Raw genomic sequence first — 17,491 nt, 5'->3', positions numbered from 1 at the left:
TGGGAAGGTGAAACAGAAACTGTATGTGTGTGCAATATATCCTTTGGTTCAAATTCAAATGCAAGTCAAGCACGGATGCATAGCATGTGGTTTCCAAAATAAAATTAAAATGTTGTTTTTCTGTAAGAAAAACTAAGGTTTGTCCAGTTGAGACATTAAGAAGAATGATCGACATTTACTTTGAATGGAAGGATGCCTGGATCATGGTACTATCTGACTCATAGATAGCATATGTGTATGTAGACAGAGTAGACAGTCACTGGATGAAGTAAGTGTTACTTTAAAGAGCAGGTAACACCGAACCCGCACGTCTGTTCCAGTGTAGCAAAGGCAAGGAAAAGAAGTTGTAATTTTTCTGAATACTGCCATGAACAGTAGCAGTAGTTTGTATTGCAACCACAGCATATAACCGGCGATTACGGGGGCCACTCACTACCTCTGTTAATAATTTTAGTACAACTCTGTCATTCATGTGTGCCCTATCAGTGTTCACTCAATAAAAAACAAAGCACCTAAAGTCATCCCATATGTAAGCAAATATCCTGTGAAGGGATAGATAATCAAATTATTTATCTTCTTCATTTTCCTTTTCTAGTAGTCATTGGCAGTGTAGGGTAAAAGTTAAATTAATTAAGCAGTAGCCCTTGTAACAGAGTATTCCCAGTGCCACCCGTAATAGAAAAGTAAGAGCTTCACCACCTGCATGTACTGGACTGGTACAGTAACGCAAGTCTGTGTCATCATGGCTCGCGTCTGTTTTTCTCGGGTGCAAGTTGACTGCGCTGGCATTATGCCGGCTTCCAGAAGTTTACGTACCAATTTCGCTAAACAAGAGAGAAGAAGAAGAACAAGACTGGGGTACTGTCATAGTCGACTCTAATGTAGTGAGTCCAAGAGTGCTCATAGAATTGATTCCCGAAACTCCCACTAATGTTAGAGCAGAGGCTGACGAAGTGAGAGGTTAGATAGATACAGGCCACAAATGTTATGTACTGTTGTGAGAAGTTGGCCTGATATATGATGTCTCCAATTCTGGGGGCACCTTCTATCAGTCCAAACAATCCCTTATGGTGTCTGGTTGTAAGTCATCCTCCTAGGAAATCTATCCTAAGGGTAGCATGGACTAAGCAGCCTTAAAGGCTTAACTCAAGAGGGCATGTGAAGCCAGATGTTTTACCATATGCAATTCTGTAATATCAAATGAAAGGACACCACACAAGTTATATATTATAAAAATATATGTATTTATTACTAGAATACTCCTCTGGACTCTTTATGAGGGCAGAGGCACAAGCGTTTAAACAAAAGCACATAAACATATAAAAGTTGCACAATTATGGATGAGGCCGGGGGGCCACGCAAACCATATATTAAAAAGTGGTATAAGTATCACTAATTGAACAGTGGTCAGGACTAGGGCATGGGGAATTGCTGGGACCAATCGGGACTAGCAATGCTGAAGTCGGGAAAAGCCAGCGGGAATCGGGTGCAGCGCTTAAAGCACACACATGCACCAATGCAAAGTCAATGGTGCGTAAAAGTTATTGAGTTACTGTTTTAAGAGTCTTCCAACTGACCTAGAAGGACAAAACTTTACACTTAGACACTAGAGGTGTATACCAGTACAGGAGCACCGGCGTTCATGAATTACCTCACCCACAGTAAGCGGGTGCACGGGTGCAAAGTAGTGTCAGGTTTCATCACGCAGGTCGATAGTGCCTGAAGATGAAGATGCTGCAGGCGGCCAGAAGAGAAGTGTCTAGTGTGATCCAAGGGTGGATCAAAGATTGAGAGTACCTGAAAGCAGAGGGGACAGAGTCTGGGTCACTCAGCAGTGACCAGGGTGGAACCAGGAAGGAACCAGGCAATGTCAGGCGCAATCAGGTAGTTGTTGAGCAGCTTGTCTCCGCTGCCACGTAGACTCTAGGGCACCGAGGATGTCCAGGAGTGGATCATGAGCTGTCCCACAAAGGCTCTTGCTGTCGGCGGTTTCGGTTTCCGGATTAAAGCAAACAAACCTTGGCAAGCGCAACCCACGCAGGATTCGAAGATTACTTCCTACTAGGACCAGCAAGGTCAGAGCGGGTGCTCCTTTTCAGGGGAGCGAGGGCCAGTCCAGAGCAACCGGACTGGCAGGTCAAATTCAAAGGTTCATCGGTACTGGGGCCGCTAGCCAACGGGCAAGCGACCGGACCAATGCGTTGAGCCAAAAGATGCAGAAGGGCCCCACGCAGCACTCAGTGAGTGTAGAGGGGTGAGCTTCGGTGCGAGAGTGGCTCAGGGCTGGGGCTTCTCAAACCCCAATGCCCAGCTTCAAGGGAGCCTTGGGAGCTGCATGGTCAGCGCCTCACGGTCTTTCCAAGATGGCCAGCCCCACGCTTCAGGTCGCCTCCACGGGTCTCAGCTCTGCAGGGACTGTGGATCGGGCTGTTGGAAGGCAGGCACGCTGGGTCTTGTCGATCTCTGTTGCTCGAGTTCCGGCGGGAACTGCAACAAAGCAAACGTTGAGGTGCTGGATGGTGCCTGTTTGCACAGGGTGAAAATTGCAAAAAACACAGTTGATGGACAGAATGCAGAACAATGTCTTACATTCACTCCAGTACAAATATCTGGGCCTAAATCCATCGTTTTTTTGCACTCCACACCACCCTAGGTCAGACAATGGCTATATGCAAATCAGCCTTGATCCTGTGCCTCGTGGGAACAGTCCAGCCCGAACTACCAAGCCATGTCTTTCTAGACCGGAATCAAGCATCCAAGGACCGGTTTCTGGCTATCAGCCTTCTTCAGCCTGGATAGCTTGACTCCAGTGATGTGGATTGCCTGGGACTCACGTCTGAGCATACCCAGCCCACTCGGGTGAAAATTGCAAAAAACACAGTTGACGGACAGAATGCAGAACAATGTCTTACATTCACCCCAGTACAAAGATCTGGGCCTAAATCCATCTTTTTTTTGCACTCCACACCACCCTAGGTCAGACAATCGCAATATGCAAATCAGCCTTGATCCTGTGCCTCATGGGAACAGTCCAGCCCGAATTACCAAGCCATGTCTTTCCTAGACGGAATCAAGCATCCAAGGACCGGTTTCTGGCTATCAGCCTTCTTCAGCCTGGATAGCTTGAATCTAGTGATGTGGAGTGCCTGGGACTCACGTCTGAGCATACCCAGCCCACTCGTGGTGAAAATTGCAAAAAACACAGTTGATGGACAGAATGCAGAACAATGTCTTACATTCACTCCAGTACAAATATCTGGGCCTAAATCCATCGTTTTTTTGCACTCCACACCACCCTAGGTCAGACAATGGCTATATGCAAATCAGCCTTGATCCTGTGCCTCATGGGAACAGTCCAGCCCGAACTACCAAGCCATGTGTTTGCACAGGGTGGTCACTCCTTGACCACAAGGGAGATTCTTTAGTCTTCTACGTCGAGTAGGATGTCGAAGGGTCCAGAGTTTCATTTCATTTCATAAGTTTCAGTCAGGATAATCTGAGTGCGTTGGCACTGCTCCCACTCTTATACCAACTGGGGGGCTGGATTACCTGCTAGGTCCCTCCTATGGGTGGGACCCAGGAAGGGGGTTGTTACACCCCTTTCCCTTTGTCTAGGGTCGCACTGGGACTGGAGCTGGTGTGCCCCAGAACCGGTTTGACCGGATTATGCAAGGGGCAGTCTTGTGCGCCCCAGGCAGTGTCTAGTTTCATTCAACCCACTTGGCCTCAACACACTATATCCTGTCTGGGGAGGTGTAGCACCTCCCTGCTACAGGAAACCCTTTGTCAAGGCCTCCTCTGCCAAGTTTCGGTCAGCAGCAGGAGGTCAGACTTGTGTCTGTGGCAGCAGCATCCATTTTGTCATGCTGAGGCTCTAGTTACAATTAACCGCGTTTAAGCAAAGTAACATGTCTTCTCCCTCTAGAAGGGTGGAATGCTACCCCCGTTGCAAGGACTGGCGAGGGGGTAGTATTCCAAAACGTATGACACCTTACACAACATGTTTTGAGAAAGCCAAACCTAAGTTATCACATAACCGCGATGGATTATAATGCACTTAAGAGTATATGGTATGGCATTATCCCGGAACAGCTAAGGGAGTTGGTCCCGACAGCTGCAGACAGGGTCAGCTCATGCTAGAGCACCATCTCACATAAAACCAAACACTTTGCCTCCAGGATTGTTAAGGCCTGCCATAGGAGTGACTTATAGGTATATATGTGTCCAGATAGGTTCAGATATAGGTATACTATATCTAAGCAAGGGGTGATTACACCACCTTGCCCCAGCTGAGTGATCAGCCAGTTGTGTCAATTTTGGATAGCCAGCCAGGGGTGGCAAAAAATATGCTGCAGCCCCTGGTAGGCCTTGGATGCACCTATGCCCTGGGCACCTATAGTGCACTGTACAGGTGTTGATAAGGTGACCCAAGCCAATTTAGTTATGCACCTAGGGTACATGGGATCTATTTTAAAGAGAGAGCAGATAGCCTGGGGCCCTGATTAGCAGGGAGCCAGGCCAACTAAGTAGAAAACCAGCTAAACACAATTCAAAAAATCTGGGGTAACCATAGTCAGGTAGCCACCTTCCTACAACTGTGCTTGCAACTTGCTAGTTCTACTGTGACACAACTTTCTGCTGAATTATTTTGGTTTAATCTTAAAGAGCATTGGTTACAGTATGTCTTTCTTTCTTCATATAGATGCTCCTTCCAAACTGACACGGAAGGAGCTGGCTAGACGGGCCCAACAATGGAAGCTGGAGGCGATTGTTACCGAATATCGGCAGCTGGTGGCCCAGAAAGAGGAGGACATGCAGTTGCAGTCCACCACAACATCCACCGTAACAGCTGCATCCTCCTCCGCACTCCCTGAGTCAGCCAGTCAGCGCAAGCCTCCAGCGGTACGGAGCCGTGGTACTGCAGCCACCCACCACAGCCAAGCAGCCAAAAAATCAGCTGCCCCCCACAGCAGGTACAAGGCCAGCATCCACCCGTAACCCTCAGGGTGCCCAACCTTGAGCACGAGATGGAGAGAATGAAGAGCCTGCTCACGAAGAACCTCCGCGGGGAGCAACAGGTCCACTTGGCCAAAGGACACCGCCGGCGGCAGTAGAGGAGGAGAGACTGTCCCTTGCCCCTTTTTTAAAGACTTTTGGGGGGGTGGGAGTTGGGTTTTTTCTTGGACTTGGGGACTTTTTCACGGACATTCTTTGTGGTTAGGGAGGGGGGTGGCTTGGGTCTTGCGGGATAGTTTATTTTTGTTATGATTTAAATAATTATTTACTTTCAACTTAAACATTGCATACACGTTTTCAATGTTTTGCGGGGGAGGTGGGGGGGTTAACTGTTTGTTTGTTTTCCTGAAACTTAACTGGCTGCTTGATTCAAATTGTCTTAGTAATCGCCCAAATGTTTACAAAAGTAAGTGCCACTCACAGAGTTAGTGAATTCAATTGTCCTACTACTTTAGTAGTACTACCGTCAGTCTCTCCTCTCTCCTCCTACTCCATTATTCTTCCTCCCCCCAAACGCTTATCCTACCTGTGATTCGTGTTTGAGAATAGGCCTAGGGCTAGGCACAGGGCTGGCTGTATGGCAACTGGCGATGAAGGTTGGCAATCCTGGGCGGATGAAATTGTATCGTTGTGGTGGTAGTAGTGGTGGTACACAGTAGCAGTAGCAGCATATGAAAAAAAAGAAAATGAGACCTTGAGTGGCCTGAGCGGATCATTACAACAGTACGATAGATAGCATAGTACACAAGAACAGTGCCATAATTTAGCCTAACAAATGCTAAAGTTTCCAAAGTATTCTAGTTGCATGGAGTTTGGCTTTGGCTACTACAAGAAATAGTACTGAAGGTGAAGGACACAGCAACGTAATCATTCACCACGTGTAGGAGGAGGATGTTCTTGATGATCAATACAGTTGATGGCGCCCATGAAAATCAGATTTAATTTTCAAATAGTCCTGGGTCTGTGTAAAGCTGAGTAAGAATATCTCCTCGGATTCCTTCACCAGCCTTGAAGTTGATTTTCTATTGGTTTGACCTTATCCTCCCCAGCAAGTGTGTGGAATTATTGTTGTAACTTACTCACACATTAATGAAAACCACACAGCCCGGGGGAAGAGGGTTAGGGTTTGAAACTTGGATGGGAATGGGGTTTGTGGGAAAAGATTTGTGGAGAGAGGAAAAAAAACACAGCATGGACAAACAACAAATGAAGATAAACAAATCTTTGGATAGGAAGCTATCCATAAATGTTTTAAGGGACATAAAGGAAGTGCATGCACTACTGCATGCATGAAGTTGTTTGCTAAATTGATAGGTTACTTTAAAGTAAGAAATACTTTCTACAATGTACTAACTATGAAGAAACAATGTGACAGTATAGGGCTGCAGTAATTACGCAATTTCACTTGCCTATCTGCCCTCAGAGAGAAGAACCACTTAGTACATTAAATTAGTTTAAAAAATAGCAAAGAAAAAAGTAAACAATGGCTGCAGGGATGAATTGAAGCAGAGAGCAAACAAATGCACAGAGTCACAGTCCCAGAAGTTCACAGCAATAACATTACTTAAAAGATAAGTAGAAATTGCCATGGATACTGTAACTGTATGTTGTTGTAGTTGTCCTGTTGAATTTGGGAAGTTGCATGCATCCAGCCATTCCTCTTTTTCGCGGTACTCATCCATTCCATCTGACGCTCCGCCATTCAATGTTGGGGACCAGCAGACACCTTGTCCACTGCCTGCCTGGCGGATGCTGAATTGCGGGTCGCTAAGCCTGAGGTCATCCTTTTTGCCATTGCACAGGGTAAAAGCTGGCCTGTAATTGTTGATGGAAAAACAGGAAGTGATACTAAAACACCACAGAGAAAAAAATATAAGGTACGCTGTTTAGTGCAAAAATAACACTTTCAGTTTCAGAGTCGACAGTATTACAAAACATAAAAGCATCATTTCGAAAGTGCGTACTCTGGGTCTCCTTTTCAAGGATAAATAAGTGTGGGCAAAATTTGTGGATCTTTCACCTCAAGCTAGGTGTAAAGTGTAAACTGCAAATTTTAGAACCCTAACCCTATGCCCTAACATGGATTTTCTCCAAACCACTTGCGCCCAATATTAGACCTTCCCAGCAATGCCCCTAGACCCGTCAACCCACCCGCAAAAAAGTAGAACACCCCCAAACAGGCAAAAAACAAAAATGCAAAAACTCACACTTAGAACATTTAGGGCCTACCTTCAATTCAGTCCAAAAGCGCTCTGCAGCTAGGCCCTAACTCCCCTTTTCCACCATGGATTGTCTTAAAAAAACAAATGCAATCAAAATTAGACTGTGGCAGCAGTGCTCCCAGACCCCAAAAACCACCCCCAAAAAACTAGAACCCCCCCAAACAGCCCCCCAAAAACAGGCAAGTGAGCAAAAACTGAAAAACTTTTTGACCATGGATTTTCTCCAAACCACTTGCACCCGATATTAGACCTTCCCAGCAATGCCCCCAGACTCCTCAACCCACCTGCAAAAAGGTAGAACACCCCCAAACAGGCCAAATGCAAAAATGGAAAATGTGACACTTAGAACATTTTCGTTCTACCAGTCAAAATCACTCCAAACACACTCTGCAGCTAGGCCCTAACTCCCCTTTCCCAACATGGATTTCCTTCAAACCACTTACAATCAAAATTAGACTATCCCAGCAGTGCTCCCAGACCCCCAGACCCCCCAAAAACCTAGAACCCCCCCAAAAACAGACAAGTGAGCAAAAATGGAAAAACTTTTTCACCGTGGATTTTCTCCAAACCACGTGCGCCCGATATTAGACCTTCCCAGCAATGCCCCCAGACCTGTCAACCCACCCGCAAAAAAGTAGAACACCCCAAACAGGCAAAAAGCAAAAATGCTAAAACTCACACTAAGAAAATGTAGGTCCTACCCTCAATTCAGTCCAAACGTGCTCAGCAGCTGGGCCCTAACTCCCGCTTTCCATCATGGATTTTCTTAAAAACAATGCAATCAATGCAATACTGTGCCAGCAGTGCTCCCAGACCCCAAAACCCACCCCCAAATACCTAGAGGCCCCCCAAACAGCCCCCCAAAAACAGGCAAGTGAGCAAAAACTGAAAAACTTTTTCACCATGGATTTTCTCCAAACCACTTGCGCCCGATATTAGACCTTCCCAGCAATGCCCCCAGACCCCTCAACCCACCCGCAAAAAGGTAGAACACCCCCAAACAGGCCAAAAGCAAAAATGTAAAATGTGACACTTAGAAAATGTTTGACCTACCAGTCCAAATCACTCCAAACACACTCTGCAGCCAGGGCCTAATTCCCCTTTCCCACCATGGATTTTCTTCAAACCACTTGCCATCAAAATTAGACTATCCCAGCAGTGCTCCCAGACCCCACCCAAAAACCTAGAACCCCCCCAAACAGCCCCCCCAACAGGCAATACTGCTAGGCCTCAGTTTAAATTGTGCCAAAACGCTGTCTGCAACTAGGCCCAAACCTCCCTTTTCCACCATGGATTTTATTCAAACCACTTGCAATCAAAATTAGACCTTCCCAGCATTGCTCCAATACCCTCAGACCCCCCCCCCCCCAAAAAAAAACCTAGAACCCCCCAAACAGTCCCCCAAAAACAGGCAATAATGCTAGGTCTCAGTCTAAATTGTGCCAAAACACTGTCTGCAACTAGGCCCAAACCACCCTTTTCCACCATGGATTTTCTTCAAACCACTTACAATCAAAATTAGACCTTCCCAGCAGTGCTCCAAGACACCCCAACCCACCCCCACAAATCTAGAACACCCCCAAAGAGACCCCCAAAAACATGCAATACTGGTATATTCAAAACATGGCATATTGCGCTCTTCACCAAAAATTGGTTTTTTCAGCACTTCCACTACTTCGATCCTCTTGAAACTTACCTGGACACTTGTTTGAGCGATTCCCAAGAATCTCAGCAAGGCAGAACAAAATCAAACCACTGCGCTCTTCGAAGAAGAAGAAGAAGAAGAAGAAGGTCTACGACTAGTTTTCACTTACTTTTCACCCAAACACTCACACCCACAAAACACCAGAAAAGGCCAAAATTCTGCCAATTCTGGACCAAAGAAAGCCAAACCCCCCTAAGACCTTGCCAACATCATTTCATTATGAACGAGCCTGCAATGGGCCCTGAGCCCTAGACTCAGCGGGAACCGTACCAAGTTAAACCCAAAAACTCTAGTAAATCGCACCAAACCCTAAACCCTGGATGTGCTTTGTCTGTCTGTGTCAAAGAGCCTAGGTATGCTACATCAGGATGCTTCACTCAGTGGTGCCTGCCTTGACCGTCTGTATGGCCCTGCCGCAAGCATGGGCCAAAAATCCGCTCCGCTCCAAAATTTGCGATTTTTCAGTAATTTCGCGAGATTCACGAAAAACCGGAAAACAGCAAATTTCGCACACATAACGGGTGTTTGGCCCAAGCTTGAGTCATTGCCATGCATACGGTCAAGGCAGGCACCACTGAGTGAAGCAACCTGATGTAGCATACCTAGGCTCTTTGTCAGACAGACAAAGCATTTCTAATTGTATGCAGCAAGCCACATAGCCCCAATTTTACATGAACTCCTGTCTGGAGTGGACTCTGCCTGGCATAACAACAACAGTACACTGCCTCGCCCTCGACCACTATATACCACGAATAGACAGACATGTAGTTCTGCTGTAATAGTTGTTGTAGACTGGTTTACCTGTTTGCCACTCGCGAATAGGTCATAGTTCTTTTGTAAACCGACGCTTATGATCCATCTCTCCCAGTAATTGACTGTAAAGAAAAAAGATATATTGTTTAATCAATCATCATGGTATATTGGCAAGTGAGTCCACTCCAAGTACATTTTACATATTGTAAAATGCAACATAGTGGCCCGGAATTTGAAGTACAATTTGAATTAAACAAGTTAAAAAAAAGAGTAGTAGACATTATTATTATTATGTTTCTTATATAGCGCCTGAATCGACCCCGAAGGGGTATCTCCGCGCTTGCCTTGGGAACCCGTCCTGGCTTTTCCCTGTGAGATAGCCCCTACAGGGCATCCCCAAGGTGAAAGCCAGGCATCCCGCCGCGGGGGTCCGTTGTGGAGATTGAGCAAGCTTAATGCCCAGAGTTGCAGAGTGTGAACCCATGATTAGGTCAGGCACCGAAGCGAGAATTATCGAGTCCAAGGACATTTTTGAGCTCAAGACCCTGCCGCGTCGGGAATTGAACCCTGGTCCCGGGTCTGAACTCTGCTTCAGGGTCTGCCTGCTCTAACCAGTGAGCCACACTTCTCCACATTAGACTGTGTAAAAGATTAAAAAATAACTAAGACAAGACATATGATTCATTTCATGCACAAAAACAAAACAGCTATTGGTTTCATCAGAGCCAGACAGCCATTGCTGTCCACTGCATGCCATCATCTCAATTATTCATTACCTGTTCTACTTTTTGTCCGCATCTTCTTCGGAAAGTGAGGGCCCACAGGGCAGCCTCTCCTGTCAATTTCAGAAGTAACTCTGTCAGCAATCAGCAAGCATGTAGTCAGTTAATAATTTCAGTCCCACTTGAGGGGATTCGTCTATGAAAACAAAGTTTCTTTATTATTCGTAATCCATCCATCTGCCTAGAGAGAAATGGATAGGTGGAGTCTGGAGGCGGAGGATAGAGGAGCATGATTGAGTTGTGAACTTATGAACCTCAGGAATGCAGACTGGGGCACCTTCAAATCAATAAGGAAATAAAGATGAAGACAGTGCTGCTGATGGACTTGTTGTGAGAGTTTTGTTGTGGTAAACGTTGCAAAACAAAGAAAGACACACAGGAATGAAAGTTAATAAGGACGAAAAAAAGGAAGTCATTTTCAGGCCTCGGTGTCAAGGAAGTAGAGCTCGTCCTCAAACTCTATGAATTGAGACGGGAGTAGGTCAGTTAACAGAAAAGAACTTCCGTCACCTAAGTCGGTGTCCTCTTTTTCCTGAGTGCATTCACGTATTTTGTAATCTGGTGGTATGAAGTGGTGATTTATCTTGATCAGTGTTAACCTCTCCACATTTTTGGGCGAGAGGCGGGTTCTTTTTGAAGTTACAATGGCACCAGCAACACTGAAAACACGTTCAGAAGACATGCTTGTGAGTGGACAAGACAAATAATTTATAGCCAGGTTGGTGATCAGTGGCCATAGAGGCCTTTTCCTATACCAATACAGCAATGGGTTCTGATTAACAAAAACCTCTGATGGGTCATCCAGATAGGCCTGCACCATCGACTCAAGACTCTCCACATTTGCTCCACTTTGCGTACCATCTGTGGCCTTTGCAGCACTGGAATGAGCAAACCCTTGATGAGTTAGCCAATCCTCTTCGGACAATATTATCGCTGGGCCTGGTGCAGGTGAGGATGATGATACGGTTGATGCTGGTGTCGTTAACGGCTGTAAGGGAAAGTGACTCCCTTCGGCCACAGATTCAGAAGTGGAATTTGACGCAGGATGGCCTGCGGATTCAGTCGGACTTCTGCAGGCTCCTTGAATTTTCTGCCGATCTTTTTCAAACTGAGTGGCTGACACAGCTAGCCAATGTTTGTATTTTGAAACATCTGCTTCATCAAAAGGAATGAATGCTTTGCTGGCCACTGCCTTTTTGTACCAAGGATCCAGAAGAGTGGCACAAATGTAATGATGTTCTGTATGTATGTTTTTAAGCCTTTCATTGTCAAATAAGCAGCTTAATAACCTCTCCGCCAACTGATATGCGTCTTGCTTTTCAGCATCATCTCTGAACATTGAAGACACCGCCTTCAGTTGGTGCACTAGCATGACCAACAATGTGATAGCTTTGCCCAAAGAACAGTCCTCCCTGCTGACTTCACGGGTGAAGACCTCAAAAGGACGAAGCATGTCTGTCAGGCTTGCAACTAGCTTCCATTCCTCCAACTCTAGCCTCATGTCTTTCATAGTAGAACCCCATTGAAAGACATACTCATTGATTACCATGCACTGCTCAGACAGACGCTCAAGCATGTAAAAGGTTGAGTTCCAACGTGTTGCCACCTCCTGGATGAGTCCTTTGACTGGCAGTCTACGTTCATGTTGAATGCTCCTCAGCTGCTTCCGGGCCTTAAAAGAATGGCTGAAATGTGTGCAGATTCTTCGGCAGGTGTTCAGTAACTTGCTGACTGTGTTTTCATTTTTCAAGAAATCTTGCACCACGATGTTGTTGCGTGTTTATCTAGGTTCTTGATCGATACTGTGACCTTATGCCCCTATTCGGATATAAATCCATTTATTCCCTATATTGGCATAACCGTTCAAGTGCGATTTTCAGAAAAGTCATCTCTGGCCTCACACGAACAGAGCCACATTCCAGCATAGTTCTCTGCCACTTCCTTTGCGACCAATTAGTGCAATGACAGAGCAGAAGTCACTATCTGATATTCCTAGATTAACACTCCGAGTTCTTCAACAAGATAAAAACTCAGCAAACCTGGATATCATCGCTTGCTGTGTTTTGATTAGTAATGGAACTCTAATGAGCAACTGATAACTATCACTTCCTAGTGACATCTTTAATTGACGTCTTATGTCCAGCAAACTTGCGTCAAACCCGGCACCTGTCAGGTATAAATATTACCAACTTTGCCTTAAGCAATGAGAGCTACTGTTGCTGTTGTTAGCTGTCTGCAAGACCCCATGTTGGTGAAGCTAGCACCCTGTCGCTGCAGCCTGCTGTCCCTGTGGTGGTGAAGCTACTGATACCATTATCGCTGCTAAAGCGCGAACGATGGTGCAGTACGCTTAGGAGCTGAACAGCCGTCCCTCTGCGAAGACATCCAGCAGATTCCAGCTGCCCGCGGACGCTGTCCCTCCTCCTTCCTCGACGCGCTGAAGAAGAGCCGCTGCCTTTCTCGTGCAGAGAAATCCAGCTCCGGCGTTTCCGGTCTACCCTCGCGGGTGACTGGGATATCGAGAGACCCCTGAAGGAGATACCAAACCTCCATCATTCTATTCAGAGGTATGGTGTTGACTAAACCCTTAGATGAGAATTCTTGAAGCAAACCTTGGCAAAACCAACTTAACTTAAAGCTACTTACTTACTCCCCTTCCACGTGTTAGGCTTAGGTCAGGCACACTGGGGTAGGCTTAGTTAGAAGCACCAGTTGAGTATGTTAGCCTAATGTATATATGACTGTATATATGTTTTATTACTTTTAAACCATTGTATGGCTAAGAAACCATATCAATGCTTTTACAGTTCTATTTCGCAATACTTATCTTACTGTACGTACTTTTTATCATAACAAGTCTTGCAATTGTGGCAATACATTTCTCTTGTACGAGAAGAAAGACTGTTCAATAAATGTTAACCATTTATTGACAAACGCCCGTCTCTCTATTCTCTACATCTCGTGAAAGTAAACTGCACTACACTGACTGAGTGAAATACCTGTCTATTGTTTCACACGACCCTAGAGATTGACTCTTGATCTGAGGAGCAAAGTTGTCATGTTGCACGGTTGTTGGAAAGCTGAATCCCTTCTTGTCTGTGCCAGGGAAGCTGATCACTTCCCATGCAGAGAAGAAAGTTTCCAGTGACCTCTGAGCTAGTTGGTAACACACCCAATTAAGTTTAGCATAGTCAGTGGAGGCCTGGAATATCCGCAGTTCCACGTCAATACTACTGTTTATGTTATTCCAATGCGCAGGGCCTAGTGGGAAACTAGGAACTACACTACATGGCGCCCAAACGTTTGGTAAGGCGATAAACTAACGCAAGACGTTAGAGTAACTCAGTTGTGCATATTTCACACAGACCCCTTTCTCCCGTAAATACTCCAATAGACGTCTGGAGTGGGTGAAATGTTAAAATCCGCCCGACCTTAGTAGGAAGAGATTCCTATGTAAAGCTCTGGTTTATTCAACGTTGAAGGATACAGTGTTCCAAAATATTGTGCACCTAATCTTTGTCTCCTTGGAGACCAACTCTGCAAAACCTGCATTTATAAAAAATGACAGACAGTGAAGAAGAAAGGGAAGCAGTTAGACTGGCAACCCTATTAATAGAGGAAGACACGAGTCTCCTAGACACAGACCCGGATGCTATTATCATCCCGGTCCACTTAAGAAGATCTATAACATTAAAACTTATAGATAACGGACTGACACCTCAAGGTGGTACAGTAATTTTCGTGATAGAGGCTCACGAATATCGGCAGACAGAGGTATTCTATTCATGGATAAACTTTCCAGCGGTAAACGCTAGAACAAAAGAGTTTCACTATTACAAAATAGAGAAACCTCCGGAAGAGTACGCTCCTTTCGAGGAGATTGAAATTCCACTTAAATTTCAAGAGCACCTGCTCTGGTTTAATGGTGCCCTAAAACACAATGATCACATAACTAGGCTCGGTCCACTAGGTAGACCAGGAGCAACGTGGCCTGTTCTAGCCAGCTACACACCACACCCGGACATTGGAAAAATGTCTAAGGAAGAGCTGTTAGTACAGCTAAAAACATTAATAAAAATACATAGGCAATTAGTCCAATATGTAATGCGGACTGCAACAGTCCAGCCAGCTGTTAATGTACCACAGCTGACCCCTCATCAGGGGAACACTAATAAAATTACACCACAGAACATACAGTCATGTCTTGGTAAAACACCCGTAAAACGGGAACAAATTCCTTTCTGGTTAGCACAGAAAATCACTCAAATAGAGGCAGTATTTCCTGATACTACCCCTATAGAGAAACACAGAATCTTGACCATCTGCCTTCCTATGGGAATCGCACCACACGTGGAGGACTGCGACACTTGGGGTACAGTCTTTGCCTCCATTTACACAAAAACACACGGTGTTCCGTCGATGGCGGTAATACCAGAAGTGCTAAAACAGATTCAAAATGAATTCGGTCCAGAGCCCGCTTTAAATCTAGGTATGAAATTACTGAAAGACTTCAAGCAGGTCTCGGCTATATTATTAGCCAACATTAAAGGAGAAGCAGCATCTGTGGCGATCCGCCAGAAGTTGAAGGAAACAGATATAAAAGACCCTGTTGAGTTTGCAAAAATCATAGAAAAGTGCTATGAAGAATTAGGTAGAGACAGCTTGGGTGGGAAACCGGTAAAGCCCCAACTGCTCGAAAATCCTGAAAAATTATTTATTAAAAATAATTCAAACACTCCTAAAAAGAGCTGGGATGGAAATAAACAATCCACTCCCAAGGAAAAAGTATTCCAGTCCAGAGGAAGGTCTCCTCGACGGAGGGAAAGAACTCCGACTCGAGAACGCCAGTCTCTCCAGAGGGAGCCCTCTGAGAAAAGATATAACCTTAGAAATAGGGATAATCTGAAAAAACCTGATAGATATCAAAGTATTGATACACGTCCCTCTGGATCTTTTCCACAGAAATCGGAAAGAAGAGGACGGTCAGACCCAGGAGAGCACACCAAGTCCAAAGACAAGGAACCTGCTCAAAATAAGAAATCTCAATTTCAGAAAAAGAAGGTAGCCAGTATTAGAGTAATCGAACATGCCGAGAATACTGAGGACACAGTTGAAAAATGGGGAGTGGGCATTGACAATGTTGGACAGTGCAGCAGAAATCAGTATAGCGCGCAAGATCTTGATGAGTCATCTGGAGACAGTGGACACGAATGAATACATTCAGGTTGAAACTGCCGACACCAGACTTAGCGAGCCCCATAAAATATACGAAATAACATTGCGTATAGAGGGTGATAAGACTAGGAAAATAAGAGGTTTATTTTGGGATAAGCTCTCAAAAGGCTATGATATTCTGTTAGCTGAAAAAGATTGGCCCCCGGAGTTTGTCAGGGAGTGCCCTCATGGCGAAGAAGTGATTATGCCTGCCTTCTCGAATCACATTCCGATTCACAAAAAATATACTTATGCAAGGAAATGGGCAGTGGCCCAGGCACCTGCATTATATAAAAATCATGTAGGATGGGATGAGGACTCTCCTCCTCACAAAATCCAGTTAAAAAGTGAACCAACTGCCCAACGGCAGTATCCCATAAAGCAAGAAGCTAAAAAACAAGTCAGGGAGATTTTAGATCAACTTGAGTACCAGGGGGTGATTGAAACATGCACCTCTCAAATGAACAATCCTTTGTTTCCTGTCTCCAAGCCAGACAATTCATATCGTCTAGTTTTGGACTACAGACATCTTAATACATGTTGCAAAACTTTTGCAGTACAAAACTCGCATAGCGCAGCCCTAATGAATAACATAGTTAGGAAAAAATATAAAACGACATTAGACATATCTAATGGTTTCTTTTGTCAAAACATTGCACCAGAAAGCAGATATTTGACCGCTTTCTCTGCATTTGGATCGCAGAAAAAATTCTGTCGACTCCCACAGGCGTTCAAGAACAGCCCAGGACTATTCTCAGCTAGGGTAACAGAGTTACTACAAATCTATGATGATGAGGCATTATCTTACGTAGATGATATCTATCTCACAGACGAAGACTTGGATACTCACTTGAAAAGAGTGAACACCATTATACTTGGGTTCGCAGCAGAGGGTTACAAATTCAACTTTAAAAAGTCTCGAATTGCCCATCTGACAGTACTGTTTTTAGGGTACGAATTATCAAGTGAAGGGAAAAGCCTAGCGGACAACTTCTTAGAGAAGTGCGCTATACTCCAAGCTCCAAAAACGCTGAAGAATTTACAATCCATATTAGGTTTTCTGAATTTCGGAAGAACTTACATTCTAAATTACGCAGAGAGGGTTAAACCTCTCTACGAACTAATTAAACCTGATTTTAAACAAATCAATTGGACTCAAAAACACACAGAAATTTTGAGATCACTGCAAACAGACATGTTAGCAAAAACAAAATTAGATACACGTGACAACACGATCGATCTTATAATCCGAGTCATCCCAGGAAGATGCGGATTCACGTACCTAACCTCTAATGAAGGAGAAAAGGTACCAATTTCAATCAAATCTCACTTGTACACACAAGTAGAAAAAACATTCAGTCACACAGAAAGAACTGTGAAAGCAGTGCAAATCGCATTAGCAAATGAACGAGAACTAGCACACGGCAAACGGATTAATATCCTTACAGCGGAATCCGCCTTCGAAGCGCTATTCAGCCCAGTAAACCTGCCTACAGTGTCACTGGATCCGAAATGGATACAGTGTGTAGATTCTCTAGGAGCGGAAGACGTGAAATACTATTTCGCCCCGCAATTCGAAGAACTGAATGATTTAGAATATGAAGAAGAATATCCTCTGCCAATCGAAATTCTGCCTCTCCCACAATACGCCTGTATAATCTATACAGATAGTTTTGTACAGCATTTCAACGTAGAGAGAAAATCCTATGATGCAGCATGTGCGATCATTAAAGGTCGTTGGCTGTGCGGTAAATTCAGACCGAAAGTAACAAAAACTGAATCTGTAAGAAACTGTTCGG

This window comes from Lissotriton vulgaris, chromosome 1_1 (assembly GCF_964263255.1).
Source record: "Lissotriton vulgaris chromosome 1_1, aLisVul1.2, whole genome shotgun sequence".
Taxonomy (NCBI): Eukaryota; Metazoa; Chordata; class Amphibia; order Caudata; family Salamandridae; genus Lissotriton; species Lissotriton vulgaris.
The sequence above is the reverse complement of the archived record's forward strand: the minus strand, read 5'-3'. Positions refer to the sequence as shown.